This window comes from Schistocerca nitens, chromosome 6, assembly GCF_023898315.1.
Source record: "Schistocerca nitens isolate TAMUIC-IGC-003100 chromosome 6, iqSchNite1.1, whole genome shotgun sequence".
In the NCBI taxonomy this organism is placed as follows: domain Eukaryota; kingdom Metazoa; phylum Arthropoda; class Insecta; order Orthoptera; family Acrididae; genus Schistocerca; species Schistocerca nitens.
The window spans coordinates 132,860,441-132,884,821 of record NC_064619.1 but is presented as its reverse complement, the minus strand read 5'-3'; the positions used below and the strand labels follow the sequence as shown (position 1 = coordinate 132,884,821).

Sequence of the window (24,381 nt, the reverse complement as noted above, 5' to 3'; positions counted from 1 at the left end):
GTTTATTGTTCACTTCTTCTTTGTGCATATTTCTTTTTTTCCATTTACGTTTGACTTTTGAAAATGGTGTATTCATGAAAATTGTAGCACATGTCTACCTCGCGTCCTGTACTACATTTTGTGTCGACGTTCACATTCACAGAAATCCCCAAACAACGTCGTTTGTGTCTTGAGGTGGAATTTAGGTGATCTCAGATAACGAGCGAATATTCAAGACTGACATATCTGTTTCACTTTCTGGTAACTGAGGATGATGATGTACCAGAGATTCTTCGTTGTATATCCATTGTGTCTGGTGAATACCGCATTCTTTTTTCAAGACTGCTCTTGTAATGTTTATGTCAAACGACATCAACGAAACTGGTGTAGGGTTAAAGATGTAAAAAGTTACGCTTCCTTGTTCCCTATCTGCTTTGCGAAGAAAACGTAAAGTTAACACTTATACAGACCCAAAACTGAAGGAAAATGGAATAGTTAAAGCTCAGTGATTGTGCTCGGATGGAAGCGTTACGTATGTCTTCTGGGCGAGCAGTAAGAATGTTCTTTCTCGACACAGATGTTTCTCCATCTTTCAGTGCTCAACTCAGGTAAGACATAAGGCACAAGATGGGGGTGCAATAAACTCAAAACGCGTTGGAATGCTGTCTAAAGGTATTACACGTCTTCGTGATGAGGCCCGCCCACGGCTTTCGAAAGCGGTGGAGAATACGCTTCAAGGTATTGGCTGCTAAAGCTCAAACACCCTTCGTCAAGACCAAGCATTTCGCCACGCGTCCTTCTTGTTTCTGCAAACTGGAATAAGGAAATTCTTGGAGCACATTTTGGCACGAACCAGGAAATGTGGGCCTGACAGCATTAGTGCTTTTCTTGACAGACCGGAAGCCTCTGCTAAAAGTTAGTTAAACAATTTGTTTCGTAACATCTACAGAAACTGCTTCTGAAAGACTATATTTTAGTACTTCATTGGTCTTAATAAGTCATGGAGCAAATATAAAGGTAGAAGGTGTTTCTTGTATTTAGGTGTCAAACTCTTTGCTTGTCTTTGACACTAGAAATTTCGTAACATCTACAGAAATTGCTTCTGGAAGAACATATTTTAGTACTTGATTGGCCTTAATAATTCATGGAGCAAATATAAAGGCAGTAGGTGTTTCTTGTATTTAGGTGTCAAACTCTTTGCTTGTCTTTGACACTAGAAATTTCGTAACATCTACAGAAATTGCTTCTGGAAGAACATATTTTAGTACTTGATTGGCCTTAATAATTCATGGAGCAAATATAAAGGCAGTAGGTGTTTCTTGTATTTAGGTGTCAAACTCTTTGCTTGTCTTTGACACTAGAAATTTCGTAACATCTACAGAAATTGCTTCTGGAAGAACATATTTTAGTACTTGATTGGCCTTAATAATTCATGGAGCAAATATAAAGGCAGTAGGTGTTTCTTGTATTTAGGTGTCAAACTCTTTGCTTGTCTTTGACACTAGAAATTTCGTAACATCTACAGAAATTGCTTCCGGAAGAACATATTTTAGTACTTGATTGGCCTTAATAATTCATGGAGCAAATATAAAGGTAGTAGGAGTTTTTTGGATTTAGGTGTCAAACTCTGTGCTTGTCTTTGGCACTAGATGGGAGAAAATAATGAATGTAACATTACATGATTACCTTCGCAACTTACAGCTAATTTTAGTTCATTTATTGTGTGTGTATCAGTCTTAAACAACTATTAGCATTTTCAATAGTAAAACTGGCCTCAATATCTTCGCTTTTGTTTTTAACGTTGACATTTACTATCACACTAGTGAATAAGTTTCTATATCTTTCACAGTGTTCGAAACATTTACAACATAGTATTAAATAAGTCACTATACCTGTTATAATATATAAAGAGCTAAAAGAACGGTTGGAAATTATATTTCTCATGTGAAAGCGAAGCAATATCATTTTAGAACATCTGGTTTATTACCTCTGCCTCTCCATTTAAACATTTTATAATTTGACAGGAAGAATTTATGAATCTTCAGCATAATTGATGTGCTATATAAATTTTAAATAATTTATCAGTTACATCAAACATGTCGGAAAAAGTAATTTAGCACTGTGAACGTTGGTATTGCATAGGTTGAATTAGTGATCAAAAATTAGTGGTCAAATGGACAGTCACAGAAATTTACAAAGTGTATGCAATGGTTTAAAGAGTTAGTTCAATGGGAGCCTGTGAACGTAACCAAAGTTCACCGTATTGCACTGTGGTAACGGCACTCTACATCTCTCAGATATTCGGCTGTATAGATGCAGGACACAAGAAATGTAACGAAGGAGCTGAATGATAAATATCCTTTGGTGCATAAGTCGCCCTCCACATTACAAGACCTAGTCGTTAATGTATGAGGTTCCTAAGTTACTGCAATGTTCTTTTCCCATATGTATCAACACAATGATCGTTGGTTGTAGAACATAAAGCTCTGTTATTCATTCACTAGGAATGCTATGGGTTTCATGGTAGGTTGAACTTTACGTGGGTACCTCTGGATGTTCCGATATTACAAATATGAGTAAATATAGATGTATTTCGATACCTCTGGCATCGCTTTCGATACCAAGTATCCGATGATTTCATAGTGTTGTAACAAATATCGGACTAATGGTGTCGGAAGTATCGCATTGTTTTGGGGAAAACTAACCGCCTTCCACTACAAGTACAGTAAAAATTAAAAGGTTTGCGTTAACTGCGTATTACACGGGAAACACAAGTACAGTAGTAAAAACTACACACCATGAACAGCCTATAACAAACAAAACAGATTTCAGCAACTTATATACGAGTAATAATAAATAGGTACTCAGTAACTATAAAGTGTTTAGAGGATTGCTTTTGTACTCTAGTTGTTTCACAAATACATAATGTGATTCCCATATTTTATATTGTATTCAAGATACATGTTTTTGTCTTTAAAAATCTTATTTTAGGTGCTTTTTTCTTACTGACAAGCTTGTCACAAAGCTCTATAATAATGAAATATACGTCCAGCATAAAATTTATGTCGAAGCCTACATTCTGTTTACGGTTAGAATGTTTTACGCTTACTCCTTACGGAAGTACTACATTTATCACTTAAGCTGGTTCATGAAGACTGTACAACAATCCTATTTCGTCTTGTAATCTACGAAAGTTCTTTTGTGTTTACGAAAATCAATGAATGCCTTTTTGTTTCGACATTATTGAAGTACCGATATAAATTTATAAGTTGGTATCGTATCGAATGTGGTATCGGAACTTCATTATGGGTAGTACCACGGCTGCTTGAAATTTTACCACGTTCTGCAGGGTTATGTTTACATATTACCATTTCCTTAGCGTCTAGCCCCTCTTATAGGTAAGGTGGATGCAGTAATACAACTGCGTTGTTCTCCACGTAGTAAAACACGTGTGCACAAATTACAGCTGGTACAAAATAGGTATGTGTTTCGAAGTTTTACTAACCTTCATAGTAGTCACAAGCATTGTGTATAACCCGTTTCCAGCGATGTGGAAGTCGTAGGATACTCTTAGCAGTGCCAGGTGTGTTGACAGTTCGAGAGGCGCGGTCTATTGCCCGACGAATTTGTAGCAGTTCTGAAGCGAATGCCGTGAAGTGATTCCCTCAGTTTATAAATCGAGTTGAACTCACGATGGCTTAAGGAAGGGTAGTGCAGTAGGTGGTGTGGCACTTAGCAGCCCCATCAGTCAAACAAATCAGTAACAGCTTACACTGTCCTGCAAAATGATGGTCAGGTCCCGCAGAAAGTGTGATCACTTCTGTCTCTAAGCTGCTCGTAGGTTGTGTTCCAAAATGAACAGCATAGAGACAGAAGTGATAACACTTTCTGGAGGACCTGACCATCATTTTGCAGGACAGTGCTCAAATGCGTTCAGTGCAAGCTGTTATTGATTTGAAACTTCCTGGCAGATTAAAACTGTGTGCCCGACCGAGACTCGAACTCGGGACCTTTGCCTTTCGCGGGCAAGTGCTCTACCAACTGAGTGCTAGTTCTGCATGGTTCGCAGGAGAGCTTCTGTAAAGTTTGGAAGGTAGGAGACGAGGTACTGGCAGAAGTAAAGCTGTGAGTACCGGTCGTGAGTCGTGCTTCGGTAGCTCAGTTGGTAGAGCACTTGCCCGCGAAAGGCAAAGGTCCCGAGTTCGAGTCTCGGTCGGGCACACAGTTTTAATCTGCCAGGAAGTTTCATATCAGCGCACACTCCGCTGCAGAGTGAAAATCTCATTCTGTTATTGATTTGTTTGACTGATGGGGCTGCTGAGTGCTATACGACCTACTGCACTACCCTGACTTAAGCCCTCGTAAGTTCAACTAGATTTATAACTGAAGGAAGCACTTCACGGCATTCGCTTCAGAACTGCTACAAATTCGGCGGGCAACAGACCGTGCCGCTCGAACTGTCAACACAACTGGCACTGCTAAGACTATCCTACGACTTCCACATCGCTGGCAACGGGTTATACACAATCCTGGTGACTACTTTGAAGGTCAATAAAACTTTGAAACACGTATCATTTTGTACGAGCTGTAAATAAATAGTTGCCACTATTAAAGTTCCAATCCTCCTATATCACACTTGGCTGAAACTGCTCCAGTCCTACCCCTAGTTTTGCTTCTCACGCCTTTCCTACCACTCTCTCAGGGATTACAGGATTAAAACACACAATAGTTTTTTGTAGACAGTAAGTTATACGTGCAGGTAGTTTGAGATTACTACAGGTGTTCCCATCATCAGTACCAATGGTACCTGTAGGGAAGCTAGGGGCCGACCGATGTGGACGAGCGGTTCTAGGCACTGCAGTCTGGAACCGCGCGACCGCTACGGCCGCAGGTTCGAATCCTGACTCGGGCATTGATGTGTGTGATGTCCTTAGGTTAGTTAGGTTTAAGTAGTTCTAAGTTCTAGGGGACTGATGACCTCAGAAGTTAAGTCCCATAGTGCTCAAAGCCATTTGAACCATTTGCATCAAGGTGTGAATACTGTTAAAAGTTCCGAGAGCGTACGTTTCTAGAAGAGTCAACCAATGTATTGCTTACTCCTACGTATATCTCACGCAAACACTATGAATTAAAATTAGAGAGATATTTGAGCCCACATAGAGGCTTACCAGCAATCGTACTGCTCACGAAACGTTCGCGACAGGGACATTAAAAGGAAGTAGTGACGGTGGAACGTAAAGTACCCTCCACCACACATGCAAGATGGCTGGCGGAGTATAGACATAGATGTAGGTGTGATTATGGCGTTGTAAGTAGAACACTTGTTAACGAAATAAATGAACGCTGCAGTACTACCGCAACAATGTGATCAGCCGAAGCAGTTGCCTTCACTATATTTATCTCCAGCTCTGCGTTCCGATCATTCCAGCGGCGGGCTCGCCACGAGCGCCGGATGCAGGGAAAACGGATCATCCATCAAGGTCCGGCTAGCAACGGCTCTGCGCCGCGCGGCTTTCGCCCGTGGCAGACGTTACGCAAGTGCGGTTATAGTTTCCCGGTATGGCTTTCACCGGCGTGATACGGCCTCGTTGTTCTGCGAACGCGGCGTGTGATTAGAACACATTAAGGCGGCAGAACACGTCCCAGGCGGCGGGCGGCGCCCCCTGCCGGTTCCCCGGGGGTGGTCGAGCAGCCGCGGGCCGGGCGCCGCCCACTGCTCCCTGCTCGGCAGCACACGAGCGTGTCGTGTGCACGCACGCAGCGGATCGCGGGGGCCGCTCCTCTGCTGCCGGACCCCGACTGCTCGCGCATCGTTAAACGCTGGTCTTGGAATCAGTCAAGTCCTATAAATACCGGAATGTAGCAATTTGTGTGGCCGAGCGGTTCTAGGCGCTTCAGTCCGAAACCGCGCGACTGCTACGGACGCGGGTTCGAATCCCGCCTCGGGCATGCATGTGTTTGATGTCCTTAGGTTAGTTAGGTTTAAGTAGTTCTAAGTTCTAGGGGACTGATGACCTTAGATGTTAAGTCCCACAGTGCTCAGAGCCATTTGAACCATTTTTTGTAGCAATTTGTCGGAGTATGGGATGGAAAGATCACATGTGCACAATTACAAACAAAGAAAGTGGCAGAACTAGGGCTCATAGGTAGGTTGAACGAAAACGTTCTTAAGAATGGAAAAAAAAAAACAGGTAGAAGCCGGTCTTGGGGAAGATCAGTTTGGATTCCGGAGAAATCTAAGAACAAAAGTGGCAATAATGACCCTACGACTTCCAATAGAAGATACGATAACGAAAGGTAAATCTACGTTTATAGCATTTGTAAACTTTGAGAAAGCTTTTGATAATCTTGACTGGAATACCCCTTTCAAATTCTAAAGGTGTCAGGAGTAAAATGCAGAAAGCGAAAGGCTATTTACAATTTGTACAGAAACCAGATGGCGTTTATAAGAATCGATGGGTACGAAAGGGAAGCAGTGGTTGGGAAGTGAGTGAGACAGGGTTGTAGCTTATCCCCGACGTTATTCAAATGTTCAAAATGTTCAAATGTATGTGAAATCTTATGGGACTTAACTGCTACGGTCATCAGTCCTTAAGCTTACACACTACTTAACCTAAATTATCCCAAGGACAAACACACACACCCATGCCCGAGGGTGTGTATTGAGCAAGCAGTAATGAAAACCAAAGAAAAATTTGTAGGAGAATTAAAGTGCAGGGAGAAGACACAAAAAAATTTTAGCTTTGCCGATGACATTGTAATTCTGTTAGACACAGTAAAGGACTTTCAAGATCAGTTGAACAGAATGGACAGTGTGTTGAAAGAAGGATGGAATACGAACATAAAAAAAAGCAAAACGAGGGTAGCATAATGTAGTTGACTGAATAAGTTTAAAGCAGTAGACCACTTTTGCTATTAGGGCAGTAAAGTAACTGATGATGGTCTGAATAGAGACGATATGAAATGTAGACTGGCAATGGCAAGAAGAGCGATTCTGAAGAAGAGAAACTTGTTAACATTGAGTATAGATTTCAGTGTCCGGACGTCTATAACGAGTCACCCTCCTCTAACATTAATAGTTATAACCGATACCATGTATGCTGCATAGGTTAAAATTATCTCAACTGTTTCACTAAAAGAATTCATATGTTTTTGTATACGATGTATTGTATTTCAGGCTATGTATAAGAAAGGAATTAATATGTTACAATCGATATGTACTAACAGTTACAATTACTCTTCTTATACGAGTAATTGAAATTACAATATTTCTGACATACTTAAAATTCAGGTAATTAATTTCGCAATGTAACGCTAATTATTAAATTTGTTGCCTGATTTATTTAGGAAATAATGATATAATTTGGTAAAGATTATTGTCCTGTATGTAAATTCTCCTGTATCTAAATTCTTTTGCTTTGTAAACTCATTGGAAATTGTGAGTACCGCAGAATGTAAGTAGTGTTGCGCATGCCTCAGATGGAAACGCACGTATTTTGCCTATCTTGTCTCTCATATTGTAATTTGTGGTGTGACATAAATGAAGATTGTGAAGTCAGTGTGGTATAGGAAAATGGGATAAAATAAAAAGATATTTGCACCAACAGGTAATTATTCATCAGTTATTTAGTACAACAAGAAACCGTAACGTTCAATCAAAATTTTCAGCAGCGAGAATGTACTCCTAGACACAACAAGATACTGAGCGAGCAACAACGAGATAATCAAGGTAAGTTCAAATGGCTCCAAGCACTATGGGACTTAACATCTGAGGTCATCAGTTCCATAGACTAAGAACTACTTAAACCTAAGTAACCGAAGTACATCACATACATCCATGCCGGAGGCAGGATTCGAAACTGCGACCGTAGCAGCAGCACGGTTCCGGACTGAAGTGCCTAGAACCGCTCGGCCACAGAGGCTGGCTCAAGATAAGTAAAAAGGTTCTTCTTTTGTAATCTTACTCCTCTCAAAGTTTTCAAAATTTGTGCCGAGAATGAGAACTTTAATGGTGTTGTATTGGAGGATAAGATTACACGTCTTTTCTGAAAATATTCGTATGAAGTGTACCCATCTATGGATGTGAAACATGGATGATAAACATTTAAACTGGAAGAGGATAGAAGATTATGAAATGTGGTGCCACCAAAGAATGCTGAAGATTAGAAGTTTAGATCAAGTAAATAATGAGGAGGCACTGAATAGGATTGGAGAGAAGAGAAATTTGTGGCACAATTGACTAAAAGAATGGATCGGTTGATACTACACATTCTGAGACGTCAAGGAATCACAAATTTAATACTGGAGGGAAGTGTGGGGGTAATAGTCACAGAGAAAGACCAAGGGATCAATAAAGTAATCAGATTCGCAAGGATGTAGGTTGCAGTAGTTAGTCGGAGATGAAGAGACTTCTACAGGATGGAGTAGCGTGGAGAGCTGCACCAAACCACTATTTGGACTGAAGATCACAGCAACAGGGTACCGTAGAAAATTGCTTGGTAGGAAAACACTCGTGTGACCCAACCAACGATATTTTTTTAGTGTGTGGAACCCATACCAAACAGCACTAACAGGGTTGTACACAATAAGGTCAGCATGAAACGTCATAGTCTTTTTAGACATAGGGGTGAACGTCATAGAAATGTTGGCAAACCTGAACTGGCAGACGTCTGAAGATACACGCCAGCTATCCTGCGAAAGTCTACTTACAAAGTTTCGCGAGCCAGTATTAAGTGAGAGGTCTAGGAATATGCTACAGCCCCCTCCTACCAGCCAGTCTGGTAGATAATTACAGGGTACGCAGAGGCGTTCCAGCAGTCATTCTGCCACAGCGCGGTACCCGAATGGAAAGAGAAGAAACCTTAATTGGTGGTACAATGCGAAGTGCCCTGTACCTAACGTTTTTGCATTGATTTTATCTTTTTTTCAAAAAGACGAGTCATCACATGAAACTTTTAGAAAATTGATAAAGTTTGACTACAATGTAGATCGTCACTGCAGTCGGAACATCATAGGCAAGCTTCACGGAGGAGAAGCTGTTATTCCCCATTTTATTCGTGTTTCATAGCATAATCAAAGGAACCAATGTTCACTGCTTTAGTGCTTTGTTCTCTGTAAGCCAAATGGCTGAGCAGACGTGCCAAATGGGAATATATGCGAAATTATTTTACAAACACTCTCGAGTCACTTTCAGATGCGTGGATAACATCTGAGACCAAGATCGAAGATATGCAGACATCTGTTAACGGGCATTAATATGGGTTTTGTCCCCTCTTCACCTTTGAGACGGCTTGAACTCTGCAGGGGGCACTTTCAATTAGGCGTCTGAATGTCTCTGAAGGGATGGCAGTCCTCTCTTTCACAAGAGCTGACGCCAGAGAACGTAGTAATGTTGGACCACGGGTACTGGAGTGAAGTCGACGCGCCGGCCGAAGTGGCCGTGCGGTTAACGGCGCTGCAGTCTGGAACCGCAAGACCGCTACGGTCGCAGGTTCAAATCCTGCCTCGGGTATGGATGTTTGTGATGTCCTTAGGTTAGTTAGGTTTAACTAGTTCTAAGTTCTAGGGGACTAATGACCTCAGCAGTTGAGTCCCATAGTGCTCAGAGCCATTTTTTTTGAAGTCGACGCTCTAATACAGGGCCGGCCAGAAATTCTGCACGCGTGCGGTGCTCTTGCACATGTGCAACTTCCGGGTCGCAGCGTGCACGCCGCAGCCGTCAGCGTTCAGGTAGTGCATGTTTCTACGCACAGATGTCGCTCCTCTGTTACACAAAGTGCGTTATCGACACCTCGTATGTATATCACAACCTGGGCTGTATCTGTAAGATCTGTTGCTCCATCGAGCGCAGCAAAGAAAGCAACAAAGTATTTAGCCTTATTTATTAGCTGCCTGTGTAGATCGCCGGCCATAGCACTGATACGTCTTGTCACTGTTTGTTTGGATAGACTGATTTCTTGAAACCTGCTAACGTTCGTGGGACACACAAGTTCTGCAGCATCAACCAGACACCCTTTCACAAACTCCCCTTCGGAAAAGGGTTTCCCAGATTGTGCAATTCTTAATGCGATTTTAAAACTTGCTCGCAGTGAAGATTTAGTGTGGTTGTCATTCTGGAAAACTGAAAACAGTACATTGTACAGCGTACAGTAAAAAAGACATAAATGTAACACAAGAAACTAAGAGTTCAAGAAGTATCAGTTACTTTGACGTACAGTAAAATCGAGTTGATGTGTCTCATTCATTTTCTGAAGGACATTTAATTTTGCTTGTCGTTCTTCACTGTTGAGTACACTACACTCGTCTTTGTGATATGTATTGTAATGTCTTTCAATTGAAAACTTACGGTGGACGCCTATTATTCGGCGGCAAAGCAAACACTGTGAGTTTTCACCAACGGCTACAAAAAAGAATTGCAGTTCCCAGTCATTTTTAAACGACTGAGAACATAGATCTCCCGTCCTTTGCTTTTTCACAGTACTTGCCATTTCTGAGTACTGCTCTGTTAAAGTTACAGTCACCAGGGGTAAACGAGACTGGATATGTTGTGCTCTTGCTTGTACCACAAGGAAGCGGAGCCGCCGCCCTTCATTTAGGACACATGTCTAATAACAGATGTCGCTGTCGCTCGCTGTCGCACACGTGCGCACATGTGCAGCACTACCGCACGTCTGCACACAGTGCAGCGTTTGGCCGGCCCTGCTCTAATACATCCCGAAGGTGTTCCATTGGGTTCAGTCGGGACTTTTGGCAGGCCAGTCCTTTACAGGAACGTTATTGTCCACAAACTTTAGCCTCACAGATGCTGCTTCCTGAGAGAATGCGCTGTCGTGCTGATACAGAAAGTCAACGTCTCCGAACTGTTCCTTCACAGTACGAAGTACACAGTGTTGTAAAATGACTTTACATCCTTCCGAATTTAGCGTTTTCTTCGGAAGAATAAGGGGACCACACACTAACCACGACGAACACCGTGCTGTAACACCACCCTATTCCGTAATTCACTGTCGGCACTTCACACGATGGCCATTAACATTCTCCAGGCACTCACCAAAGCCAAAGCATTCCATCGTATTACCACAGGGTATAGCATAATTCATCATTCCGAATTACTCGTTTACGGGCATTCACTTTACACCGCAGCAAGAATCGCTCACCAGTGCCTACAGACACATATGGCTTATGACGAGCGGCTCGGCCATTGTGTCCCATTACTATTAACTCCCCACGCACAGTCGTTGTACTAGGTGGGCTACTGGTAACATTGTGGAACTCCCCAGTGATTCCTTACCCTGATTTCATGCGATTTTTACAACCACTTTCCGTAATGCTCTACGGTCCCCGTCCGTCAGTACACCAGGTCTTGCTGGTCTTGGTTTAGCTGTGACTGGTCTTTCGCTCTTCCATCTCACAATCACATCGTCAACAATCGACTTAGACAGCTTTAGAAGGGCTGAGATGCCCAAGTGGATTTGTTACGCAGGTGACACCCGATGACCTGCACCACTTTCGAACTCACTGAGCTCTCCTGGCAGACCCATTCCACTTGTCTACTGACAAACAAATACTCCCCGCCTTCCTTTATACTGGTGGGTCTCTCGCGACATCTACAAGTCAATTCCGCATTACACAGTCATTTCCGGCTGCCTATAGTGAGATGATGCAGCTGTGCGCAGACGGACTGAAATCTGAGTTTCTTGACAAACATGACTGAGTGAGGACCTCCTCTATGCTTCAGTGGTGTGGAGAAGAGGGTCGTTAGAAGCTAATACTGAAGTTTGTGATTTACAGGAACCAGATTATGTCCGAAAATAAAATAATAATAATCGTAAGCACTAGTAGGGATCCCGGGTTCGATTCCCGGCGGGGTCAGGGATTTTCTCTGCCTCGTGATGGCTGGGTGTTGTGTGATGTTCTTAGGTTAGTTAGGTTTAAGTAGTTCTAAGTTCTAGGGGACTGATGACCATAGATGTTAAGTCCCATAGTGCTCAGAGCCATTTGAACCATTTTGAACTAGTAGGGACAGAAAACAAACAAATGTATCAGGAAACATAGTGGAATGGAAAAAGTAATAATGATCACAAAGAAATTGTAGCCAGCCGATTGGATAGAATAAGGATGACGTAATTTCTTTCCTAGAATCGGAGAGACAAGGAAAAAACAAGACGAGGGAATCCTAGGTGGGTACACGACATCAGAAAGCAAACAGATGCAGCGTAAATACGTGCACTGGAGACTGAACTACATGAGAAAGTCTAGAAGAGGTCTCTACTCAGCATTGGATGTAAAGTGACTTTGTTATTGTTGGGGCCGGCCGAAGTGGCCGTGCGGTTACAGGCGCTGCAGTCTGGAACCGCAAGACCGCTACGGTCGCAGGTTCGAATCCTGCCTCGGGCATGGATGTTTGTGATGTCCTTAGGTTAGTTAGGTTTAACTAGCTCTAAGTTCTAGGGGACTAATGACCTCAGCAGTTGAGTCCCATAGTGCTCAGAGCCATTTGAACCATTTTTTGTTATTGTTGTGCTAATGATCGTGCTGATGATTCTGATTTTGCCAAATAACAGGTATCCGACAGAGAGCAATAGTCTTGCTGCAAAAGCAATGAAACTGTACACTTTTCTCGTTATCATATGCTGAAAGAAACATACGTGAAAGATAATGGTGGTTCCTTGTCGTTCGGCGGCCTGGTGCAGCTCTTTCAATTGGAGATCGCTTCAGCGACTCGCGTATCTCTTACCTAACCCAGTTATCTTATTTTTGAACGGTGACCTACAGTGCACCGTGGAATTTGAACCACGTGTCGTTCCTGGCGAATGTTTACCTAACTAAAAGGCAAAGACTAGATAAAAGACAACAGTATTCCTTGGTCCGTTAGTGGCGTTTGATCCCGCGACCTTTCAGTTTACAGGCAGTCGTTTTACTGCTGCACCGCCAGATGACGAATAGAAGTGTATGCCATAGCGCGTGTGAAGCGTAAGTGAAGCATAAACTGTTCTGTTGAAATGACCACACCGGTTGGAGAACTACTGCTCAGAAAGTTACGTGGAGAATATACCTTTCGCGAACGGGAAAGACAACAATACAGCGAGATCCTTAATACCTTACACTTCACTTTCTTTTCTTCTTTTTAAACGTCTTGGAAAACAGACTTTTGGCCTTCGCCTCCCATCGACATGCCCTACGCTGTTCATATACACTCCTGGAAATGGAAAAAAGAACACATTGACACCGGTGTGTCAGACCCACCATACTTGCTCCGGACACTGCGAGAGGGCTGTACAAGCAATGATCATACGCACGGCACAGCGGACACACCAGGAACCGCGGTGTTGGCCGTCGAATGGCGCTAGCTGCGAAGCATTTGTGCACCGCCGCCGTCAGTGTCAGCCAGTTTGCCGTGGCATACGGAGCTCCATCGCAGCCTTTAACACTGGTAGCATGCCGCGACAGCGTGGACGTGAACCGTATGTGCAGTTGACGGACTTTGAACGAGGGCGTATAGTGGGCATGCGGGAGGCCGGGTGGACGTACCGCCGAATTGCTCAACACGTGGGGCGTGAGGTCTCCACAGTACATCGATGTTGTCGCCAGTGGTCGGCGGAAGGTGCACGTGCCCGTCGACCTGGGACCGGACCGCAGCGACGCACGGATGCACGCCAAGACCGTAGGATCCTACGCAGTGCCGTAGGGGACCGCACCGCCACTTCCCAGCAAATTAGGGACACTGTTGCTCCTGGGGTATCGGCGAGGACCATTCGCAACCGTCTCCATGAAGCTGGGCTACGGTCCCGCACACCGTTAGGCCGTCTTCCGCTCACGCCCCAACATCGTGCAGCCCGCCTCCAGTGGTGTCGCGACAGGCGTGAATGGAGGGACGAATGGAGACGTGTCGTCTTCAGCGATGAGAGTCGCTTCTGCCTTGGTGCCAATGATGGTCGTATGCGTGTTTGGCGCCGTGCAGGTGAGCGCCACAATCAGGACTGCATACGACCGAGGCACACAGGGCCAACACCCGGCATCATGGTGTGGGGAGCGATCTCCTACACTGGCCGTACACCACTGGTGATCGTCGAGGGGACACTGAATAGTGCACGGTACATCCAAACCGTCATCGAACCCATCGTTCTACCATTCCTAGACCGGCAAGGGAACTTGCTGTTCCAACAGGACAATGCACGTCCGCATGTATCCCGTGCCACCCAACGTGCTCTAGAAGGTATAAGTCAACTACCCTGGCCAGCAAGATCTCCGGATCTGTCCCCCATTGAGCATGTTTGGGACTGGATGAAGCGTCGTCTCACGCGGTCTGCACGTCCAGCACGAACGCTGGTCCAACTGAGGCGCCAGGTGGAAATGGCATGGCAAACCGTTCCACAGGACTACATCCAGCATCTCTACGATCGTCTCCATGGGAGAATAGCAGCCTGCATTGCTGCGAAAGCTGGATATACACTGTTCTAGTGCCGACATTGTGCATGCTCTGTTGCCTGTGTCTATGTGCCTGTGGTTCTGTCAGTGTGATCATGTGATGTATCTGACCCCAGGAATGTGTCAATAAAGTTTCCCCTTCCTGGGACAATGAATTCACGGTGTTCTTATTTCAATTTCCAGGAGTGTAGAATATGTCAAACACAAATGCGCCTTCGTCGCTGGCGGATAAAGGTACGGAATAAAACGAGCTGTAACGAGGCTTAATAGCTTATTTTGCTTTGTTTCAGAGCTAAGTTAACAAACAAATATTTATACGTCAGTTTTTCAATCTTACTGACAAATGGTGCAGAGCTGAAAAAATTGCTGGTACAGAATCGTGAGGGAATAACACCATTATCAGCGCAAAATTAATAGATGCTAGGTGCAGAGTGGCAACGGCCTTGCCGCAGTGGATACACCGGTTCCCGTCAGATCACCGAAGTTAAGTGCTGTCGGGCGTGGCCAGCATTTGTATGGGTGACCATCCGGGCCGCAATGTGCTGTTGCCATTTTTCGGGGTGCACTCAGCCTCGTGATGCCAACTGATGAGCTACTCGACCGAATAGCAGCGGCTCCGGTAAAAGAAAACCATCACAATGACCGGGAGAGCGGTGTACTGACCACGCGCCCCTCCTATCCACATCCTCATCTGAGGATGACACGGCGGTCGGATGGTCCCGATGGGCCACTTGTGGCCTGAAGACGGAGTGCTAGGTGCAGGGTAAGGGTTCTTTCATCTTCCGATATTTTGTACAGTAATTAGCTAACCTTGAAACAGTTATTTTAGTATCAGGCCTATATGTGATGAGGGTATATTATCTGTCTCACGGTGTGGAAATGGTGCCTTGAATTTGCGTAGGGTCGATAAACTGTCATTTTAACACAGACATACATGAGATGTACTTACAGTCCCGAATAGGGAAAGCCATCAGATGTACCGGGTGATCAAAAAGTCAGTATAAATTTGAAAACTTGATAAACCACGGAAAAACGTAGATAGGTAAAATTTTGCACACATGCTTGGAATGACATGGGGTTTTATCAGAACCAAAGGAAGTAAGTTCACAAAACGTCCGACACTTGTGCGTCGTTTGGTGATGATCGTGTGCTCAGCCTCCACTTTCGTCATGCTTGGCCTCTCAGGTCCCCAGACCTCAGTCTGTGCGATTATTGGTTTTGGGGTTACCTGAAATCGCAAATGTATCGTGATCGACCGACATCTCTAGGGTTGCTGAAAGACAACACCCGACGCCAATGCCTCGCCATAACTCCGGACATTCTTTACAGTGCTGTTCACAACATTATTCCCCGACTACAGCTATTGTTGAGGAATGATGGTGGACATATTGAGCATTTCCTGTAAAGAACATCATCTTTGCTTTGTCTTACTTTGTTATGCTAATTATTGCTATTCTGATCAGATGAAGCGTCATCTGTCGAACATTTTGTGAACTTTTGGTATTTTTTTTGTTCTAATAAAACCCCACGTCATTTCAAGCATATGTGCCAATTTGTACCTCTCTATCTACATTTGACTTTTTGATCACCCAGTATAATGGAATGAAGACCATGAAAATTTGTGGATGTCCGGGACTCGAACCCCGATTTTCCACTTATCGCGAGCTGCCGCCTTACCATTATTAGGCTATCCGAGTACGCTTTACAACCAAACTGAACTTCCATATGTCGTCAACCACGTGTCTACAGCCTGCACTCGTACATCCATTATTTAATTTAAAGCCGCTTGACTGGTGTCGGCGGATAAACACGATATTTCCGTGGCTGTCTTGTTCAGAAGTACGATCAACAATATAGGTACTGCAATATCGTGTCGTTTAACAGAAGCTGTCTTTCGCACCTCTGATGAAATGATGGTTCAAAAATAGAACTGGTCAATTTTAACTATGCGTTATGAAACAGGGCGAACGTTTCCAGTATTGACGAATATAGTTCACGTACTTCGTATCATAAAGTGACTATCGGACGGAAAGTAGTAGGAGTTAATGGACCACCACTACGGAAGCTGCAACGTTATGAGTCTGACTGACACGCGGTTTTATTTAATGATGAGAGTGTCATAATTCAAGATGCGAAATGTTAGGTGTAGAGTGTAAATATTCTTAAAAAGCGCTGAAAAAACCTCGAACAGCATCAGATGTTAGTAAACGCAGCTTCCAGAACACTTGCTGTGCGACAGCATTGATTATGTTTTGTTACGTTCTTGCATAAGTTCGTAGCGTTTTCCATAATTTTAATAAACACAACAGATACACATAAAAGAGAGTTTAGTGAATCAACAATGTATTCTCCTTCAGAATTTATAAGTCTGCGAACGCTGGGGTGACTTTCCGATTCCGCAACTGTACAAATCACGTGGTTTTGAGGCGCAGAGCTCGTCGAGCCATGTTAGGAGAGCATTTTCACCCGGAAAGGAATATCCTTGAAGGTCGTCCGACAGAGAGCGGAAAAGGTGGAAGCCTGAGAGCGCAAGATCAGCTGAATAACGTGGGTGTAGAGCGGCTTCCAACTCAACCCCGCGAGGGTCACTAACGTCAAAACGATGTTCTTTGAAACGAGAAACAATTTTCTTGCTGTTTTCTGTCCAGTGGCATTATACGACGTCACCCCTCTAGTGAAAACAACAGTAGAATATGTCGGAAATGTTCCGGTTTCTCCACTTGCACTCCCATTTCAAGCGTACACAGCTCCACTCACTATTTCCAAATGATATAATGACAATATGTAAACTCAAATAGCAGCAATCAACTACAAATAAAAAATTACAATCCATAAATAAACTCTTAGCAGCAGGAATACCAACATGCAAAAGAAAAACGCTACGAACTTATATGGCAACCTAATAATAATCAGAGTCGTGAAAACTCTAGATTTCGACTCACCCCCGACAAAGATATTTACTAGACATATGAAATGAAATGAGTCTTTCTTATTCTTCGAGATTATTATTTGAGTTTAATTCCTATGGCATTTCATCTATCTGCAAAAAACGAATCTTCAGCCAGAGGAGCTCATGAGGAGATGTTGGACAAGTACTTTCTAACGACAAAGAACTGAACAATCGTACTGCATCGTGAGCGGTCCTTGGGTAAAATTCTATGTAAAGAAAATATTTGTGTTGCCGAAATAATACGTCTTTTATTTGAGCGGTTGGTTTACTGTCCAGCCAGAAATGTCGCGGACATTCCACTTCTGAGGTACCCTGCTAAATATACACGATTTCAGCAAACCTGTTCGCCTGTTCTCAGCGTGAGACCTTATTTAGCTAGCTGCTGAATAAGAGATGCACCTGTACGGCCAGTACTGTCAGACTAGACAGCCGCAACTCTGGCCGCAGTGGGATACCGTCGAACCACCAACAGGAGCTCAGACTGATGTCGGCGACGACGTGTGTCGGCAACCGCCGAGTAGAGCCGCGGCAGCGGCGCCTCCACACGTGTCACCACCGGTTGTCCAAGCGGCGCCTCTGGCCCGTCCTCTTTCCTTATGAATTGCGCAGACTATCTTGCGCTCCTTAGAATCAGACTACAGATGATGACAGTGACCCGTAAACAATCTGACAAGGATGAAATAGCTGCACTGCTGGTTGTGATACGGCAGGAATCAGTACGCTGTCTTGTAGTTTACGCATATTCATCACGTCGATTCGCTTGACTAGAAACAGGAATACGACTATCCCTCCTTTTAACGGTGTCTTTTATAGACTCCTCATCTTTAGATGGGGCCTCTAGGAAGTCACTGGCAAACACAGTAATCGAACAAGGCATACAATTTCTCCAGAGACTGTAGTTTAAATATACACTTCTTGAGAATAACCATATTTTGAATTACAGTCGCGGTATATTGATACTGGCACAAACGAAGGCCCTGTGGACACGAGAGATAAATCGCCTTTACTAACACGAAATTAGATGCCGATCCATAGTCGCCTAGTACGCAAAATACGAGCTTATATACAATAATAGACCGAAGGCTTTGCAGCAAAAGTTGTAAATAATTCTTACTAAGGGTACATCGTCGAAGGAGAAGGTAGCGTCAGGTGTAGTTCAAGGAAGTGTAATACCATTTTTACTGCTCGAGACATAACATACACTCCTGGAAATTGAAATAAGAACACCGTGAATTCATTGTCCCAGGAAGGGGCAACTTTATTGACACATTCCTGGGGTCAGATACATCACATGATCACACTGACAGAACCACAGGCACATAGACACAGGCAACGGAGCATGCACAATGTCGGCGCTAGTACAGTGTATATCCAGCTTTCGCAGCAATGCAGGCTGCTATTCTCCCATGGAGACGATCGTAGAGATGCTGGATGTAGTCCTGTGGAACGGCTTGCCATGCCATTTCCACCTGGCGCCTCAGTTGGACCAGCGTTCGTGCTGGACGTGCAGACCGCGTGAGACGACGCTTCATCCAGTCCCAAACATGCTCAATGGGGGACAGATCCGGAGAACTTGCTGGCCAGGGTAGTTGACTTATACCTTCTAGAGCACGTTGGGTGGCACGGGATACATGCGGACGTGCATTGTCCTGTTGGAACAGCAAGTTCCCTTGCCGGTCTAGGAATGGTAGAACGATGGGTTCGATGACGGTTTGGATGTACCGTGCACTATTCAGTGTCCCCTCGACGATCACCAGTGGTGTACGGCCAGTGTAGGAGATCGCTCCCCACACCATGATGCCGGGTGTTGGCCCTGTGTGCCTCGGTCGTATGCAGTCCTGACTGTGGCGCTCACCTGCACGGCGCCAAACACGCATACGACCATCATTGGCACCAAGGAAGAAGCGACTCTCATCGCTGAAGACGACACGTCTCCATTCGTCCCTCCATTCACGCCTGTCGCGACACCACTGGAGGCGGGCTGCACGATGTTGGGGCGTGAGCAGAAGACGGCCTAACGGTGTGCGGGACCGTAGCTCAGCTTCATGGAGACGGTTGCGAATGGTCCTCGCCGATACCCCAGGAGCAACAGTGTCCCTAATTTGCTGGGAAGTGGCGGTGCGGTCCCCTACGGCACTGCGTAGGATCCTACGGTCTTGGCGTGCATCCGTGCGTCGCTGCGGTCCGGTCCCAGGTCGACGGGCACGTGCACCTTCCGCCGACCACTGGCGACAACATCGATGTACTGTGGAGACCTCACGCCCCACGTGTTGAAAAATTCGGCGGTACGTCCACCCGGCCTCCCGCATGCCCACTATACGCCCTCGCTCAAAGTCCGTCAACTGCACATACGGTTCACGTCCACGCTGTCGCGGCATGCTACCAGTGTTAAAGACTGCGATGGAGCTCCGTATGCCACGGCAAACTGGCTGACACTGACGGCGGCGGTGCACAAATGCTGCGCAGCTAGCGCCATTCGACGGCCAACACCGCGGTTCCTGGTGTGTCCGCTGTGCCGTGCGTGTGATCATTGCTTGTACAGCCCTCTCGCAGTGTCCGGAGCAAGTATGGTGGGTCTGACACACCGGTGTCAATGTGTTCTTTTTTCCATTTCCAGGAGTGTATATTATACACTAAAGTGCCACAGAAACTAGAATGATCGTGCATATTCAGAGATATATAAACAGGAGAATATGACGCTGCAGTCGCAAAGCCTATATAAGACAAGTGACTAGCGCTGTGTGATCGGTTACTGCTGCTACAATAGCAGCTTATCAAGATTTAATTGTGTTTGAACATTATTTCATAGTTGGCGCACGAGCGATGGGACACAAAATCTCCGAGGTAGCGATGAAGTGTGGATATTTCCGTACGACTATTTCACTAGTGTACAGTGAATATCAGGAACCAGGAAAAACATTAAATATCCGATATCGCTGCGGCCGGGAAAAGATCGTGCAAGAACGGGACCAACGTCGACTGAAGAGAATCTTTCAACGTGACAGAAGTACAATCATTCCGTAATTTGCTGCAGATTTCAGCGCTGCGCCATCAATAAATGTCAGAGTGCGAACCATTCAACGAAACATCATCGATACAGGCTTTCGGAGCCGAAGGCCCACTCGTGTGCCCTTGATGACTGCACGAAAAGAAATTTTATGCCTCGCCTGGGCACATGAACACCGACACCGGGCTGTTGATCAGTGGAAACACGTTGCCTGGTCGGACGACTCTCGTTTCAAATTGTATCGAGCGGATGAACGTGTACGGGTACGGAGACAACTTCATGAATCCATGGGCCCTGCATGTCAGCAGGGGAGTGTCCAAGCTGGTGGAGGCTCTATAATGATGTGGGGTATGGGAACCCTGATCCGTCTAGATACGACTCTGACAGGTGACAAGTATGTATGCATCCTGTCTTATCACCTGCATTCCATTCATGTCCACTGTGCATTCCAACGGACCTGGGCAAACCGAGCAGCGCAATGCGACAGCCCACACGTCCGGAACTGCTACAGAGTGCCTCCGGGATCACTCGCCTGAGTTTAAACACTTCTGCTGGCCACCAAACTCCCAAGACATTAACATTATTGAGCACATCCGGGATGCCTTGCAACGTGCCGTTCAGATGAGATCTACAACCTCTCATAGTCTTACGGATTTATGGACAGCCTGCAAGATTCATTATGTCAGTTCCCTCCACACCACTCCAGACATTACTCGAGTCCATGCTACGTCATGCTGCGACACTTCTTCGTGCTCGCAGGGGCCCTACACGATATTAGGCAGGTGTACCAGCTTCTTTGGCTCTTCAGTGTATAAAAGAAAAGACAGACAAGAGTTTGAGGTCCCTAAGAAAGTTCACAGACGATGCACGAAATGGTGCATGGTGGAAAGCTGATAACAAACATTGAACACAGAAGTATAATGTTATGCACGTAAATAAACGAAAAGCCAGTGTGATTTATTGGAGGTTTTGGTGTTGCAGAAAAGAATGGAAATTTAGGAGAACACAACGGATTTTCTGCACTAGGATGGAATTTAGAGAGTTATTTAGTTAAGACTGAGGAATGATAGTGTGAGAAAGCGGGTGAAATAGCATCGCCATTCACAGGAGCCTGAAAACAATTTTTACGAACAGCCAGAAATCGGTGGAGACTGTACTGACTATAATTTCCAGTCTGCAAGTCCACATTATTCTTCTGCTCACTAAAAGAAATTGTTCCTATTTACTATTTAGTCACGGGGATCAGGAACTACAAAAATAAAAGTTTTGAGCTGTAATTGATTAACACACTCGTACCGAGGAAAAGTTCACGTGGACAATCGTAATAATATTCCTGCTAATAATAAAAATGTCCCTATCAGAAACAGCACTGTTGAGAGTTCAGAGGTGACCGCTTCGGGTACTTCCAAGCAAAATGAGCTATCATCCTAACTTTAGTAATCATCAAGCTGAGGCTACATACGAATTGTCATCTGTCTAATACTTAGCGCCATCATATTTTCGTAAAAATCGCCGATTTTGACTAAAATATTGCCACGATCAAATTGAGACTTGTAACTTTCGATTGTGGCGTACATTTGGATATTCTGATCAATTTTTAGCTTTCTATCTTCATTATTTAGCACCACTCAGTTTCCTCTTAAAGTAATATATTTAGTGAAACATATCCATTAGATCATTCTGAGATTTAACAATCTGAACAGTAATGTATTGAAGCATACCCTGACAAGGTTTGGAAAAGTTATTTTAATTTCTAATTTCATTCTTAGATTATGATGAACTACTTTGAATGCTGCGTACAGGCGCGTTATAATGATGTGATGCTAGTAGCAAAGAATTGTGGTGCGTCCTGGCACACTCGTTACCCCTGTACCTCTCACAATGATACACCACTTGTTTCGCCGCAGAAAGGTGCATGGGGATGGTTAATTCAGGTTTGGAAGGAGGGGCCTTTGCTTTACATTTATAGAAATAGCTGGGGTGGAATTAGTTGCAGGGGTCACATAGGGATTTGACCCTTTCAGCGGGAGAGAGTTAGACACTCATGCAATAATATGCGTGCTATCGACTGGGGAACTCAAGTTGATTCCCTATTTCTAGATTTCCAGAAGGCTTGTGATACCGTTATTTACGAGTGACTTCTCATTAATTTGCGTGCCTAAAGAGTATTGTTTCAGTTGTGAAGCTGGATTCGTGGATTCCTGTAGAAACGCTACAGCTGGTACTAACTGACTGGAAATCATCGAATAATATCTGGGGCAGCCACATAAAGACATGTCCAGGCGACGGTCGAATGGTAACGGAGCGGACGTTGCAAGGATATACTCGTATTGTCCACCGCAACCTGTGGCGTTGTAATGGGAACGACTACGGGACTTCGGCACTTTTCCAGGAGATGTAAGGAGATAACATGCACTCCGAAGAGTCACGAATTCGCTGCGAAATAAAGCATGAAGAAACGCGAGAAGAATTTTTTGCACTGACACGCAAAGAAATCCTTAATTTGCTACAGCCGATATTTCGTCTCGCGTACGCCGGTACTTCTTGAATGAAACAGTGACCGTTTTGGGCACGCAAATATCTCTGCAAATGTCGTTCAGATCACAGTTTTTGCGTCACTGGTGTGGGAAGACAGTCGGTGAGGCAGCCGGCTGGCGTGGCAGAGCTGCAAAGAGATGCGGCGAGCGTGCCGCCCCCCGCTGTGAGGCACCTGGCCAGATAAGAAGCAGGGGTGGGGCGGCCACGTGGGGCGGCGCGCACAGCGCAGATGACCCCGCAGGTCAGTCTGCCGACCGCCCCAGCTGCGCTCCTAAGGCGACCAGCCAGCAACTTCACGAGATCGCCCTCAGGGCTGACTCGAGAAAATTCCTCCAAAATCACTTGCTACCACTAGCTTGCAAGATCCAGCGAGGGCAACACGTGCTCCAGGTTCGAGACGACCTCTCGTTTTTTAAATAGTTTTTTAACTGAGGAAGATTGGGGAACATAAGAAATACACTACTGGTCATTAAAATTGCTACACCAAGAAGAAATGCAGGTGATCAACGGGTATTCATAGGACAAATACATTATAATAGAACTGACATGTGATTACATTTTCACGCAATTTGGGTGCATAGATCCTGAGAAATCAGTACCCAGAGCAACCACCTCTGGCCGTAATAACGGCCTTGATACGCCTGGGCATTGAGTCAAACGGAACTTGGATGGCGTGTACAGGTACAGCTGCCGATGCAGTTTCAACACGATACCACACTTCATAAAGACTAGTGACTGGCGTATTGTGACGAGCCAGTTGCTCGGCCACCATTGACCAGACGTTTTCAAATGTGAGAGATCTGGAGAATGTGCTGGCCAGAACAGCAGTCGAACATTTTCTGTATCCAGAAATGCCCGTACAGGACCTGAAGCATGCAGTCATGCATTATCCAGCTGAAATGTAGGGTTTCGCAGGGTTCGAATGAAGGGTAGAGCCACGGGTCGTAACACATCTTAAACGTAACGTCCACTGTTCAAAGTGCCGTCAATGCGAGCAAGAGGTGACCGACACGTGTAACCAATGGCACCCCATACCATCACGCCGGGTGATACGCCAGTATGGCGATGACGAATACACGCTTCCAATGTGCATTCTGCGATGTCGCCAAACACGGATGCGACCATCATGATGCTGTAAACAGAACCTGGATTCATCCGAAAAAATGACGTTTTGCCATTTGTGCACCCAGGTTCGTCTTTGACTACACCATCGCAGGCGCTCCTGTCTGTGATGCAGCATCAAGGGTAACCGCAGCCATGGTCTCCGAGCTGATAGTCCATGCTTCTGCAAACGGCGTCGAACTGTTCGTGCAGATGGTTGTTGTCTTGCAAACGTCCCTATCTGTTGACTCAGGGATCGAGACGTGGCTGCACGATCCGTTACAGCCATGCGGATAAGATGCCTGTCATCTCGACTGCTAGTGAAACGAGGCCGTTGGGATCCAGCACGGCGTTCCGTATTACCCTCCTAAACCCAAAG

At 45.0% G+C, this 24,381-nt stretch overlaps 1 pseudogene; it reads left to right on the top strand.

Moving 5' to 3' along the window:
• The first annotated feature begins 14,839 nt into the window (after window positions 1-14,839).
• On the top strand, window positions 14,840-14,957 carry LOC126264076 (5S ribosomal RNA; annotated as a pseudogene).
• The last annotated feature ends 9,424 nt before the right edge of the window (window positions 14,958-24,381 follow it).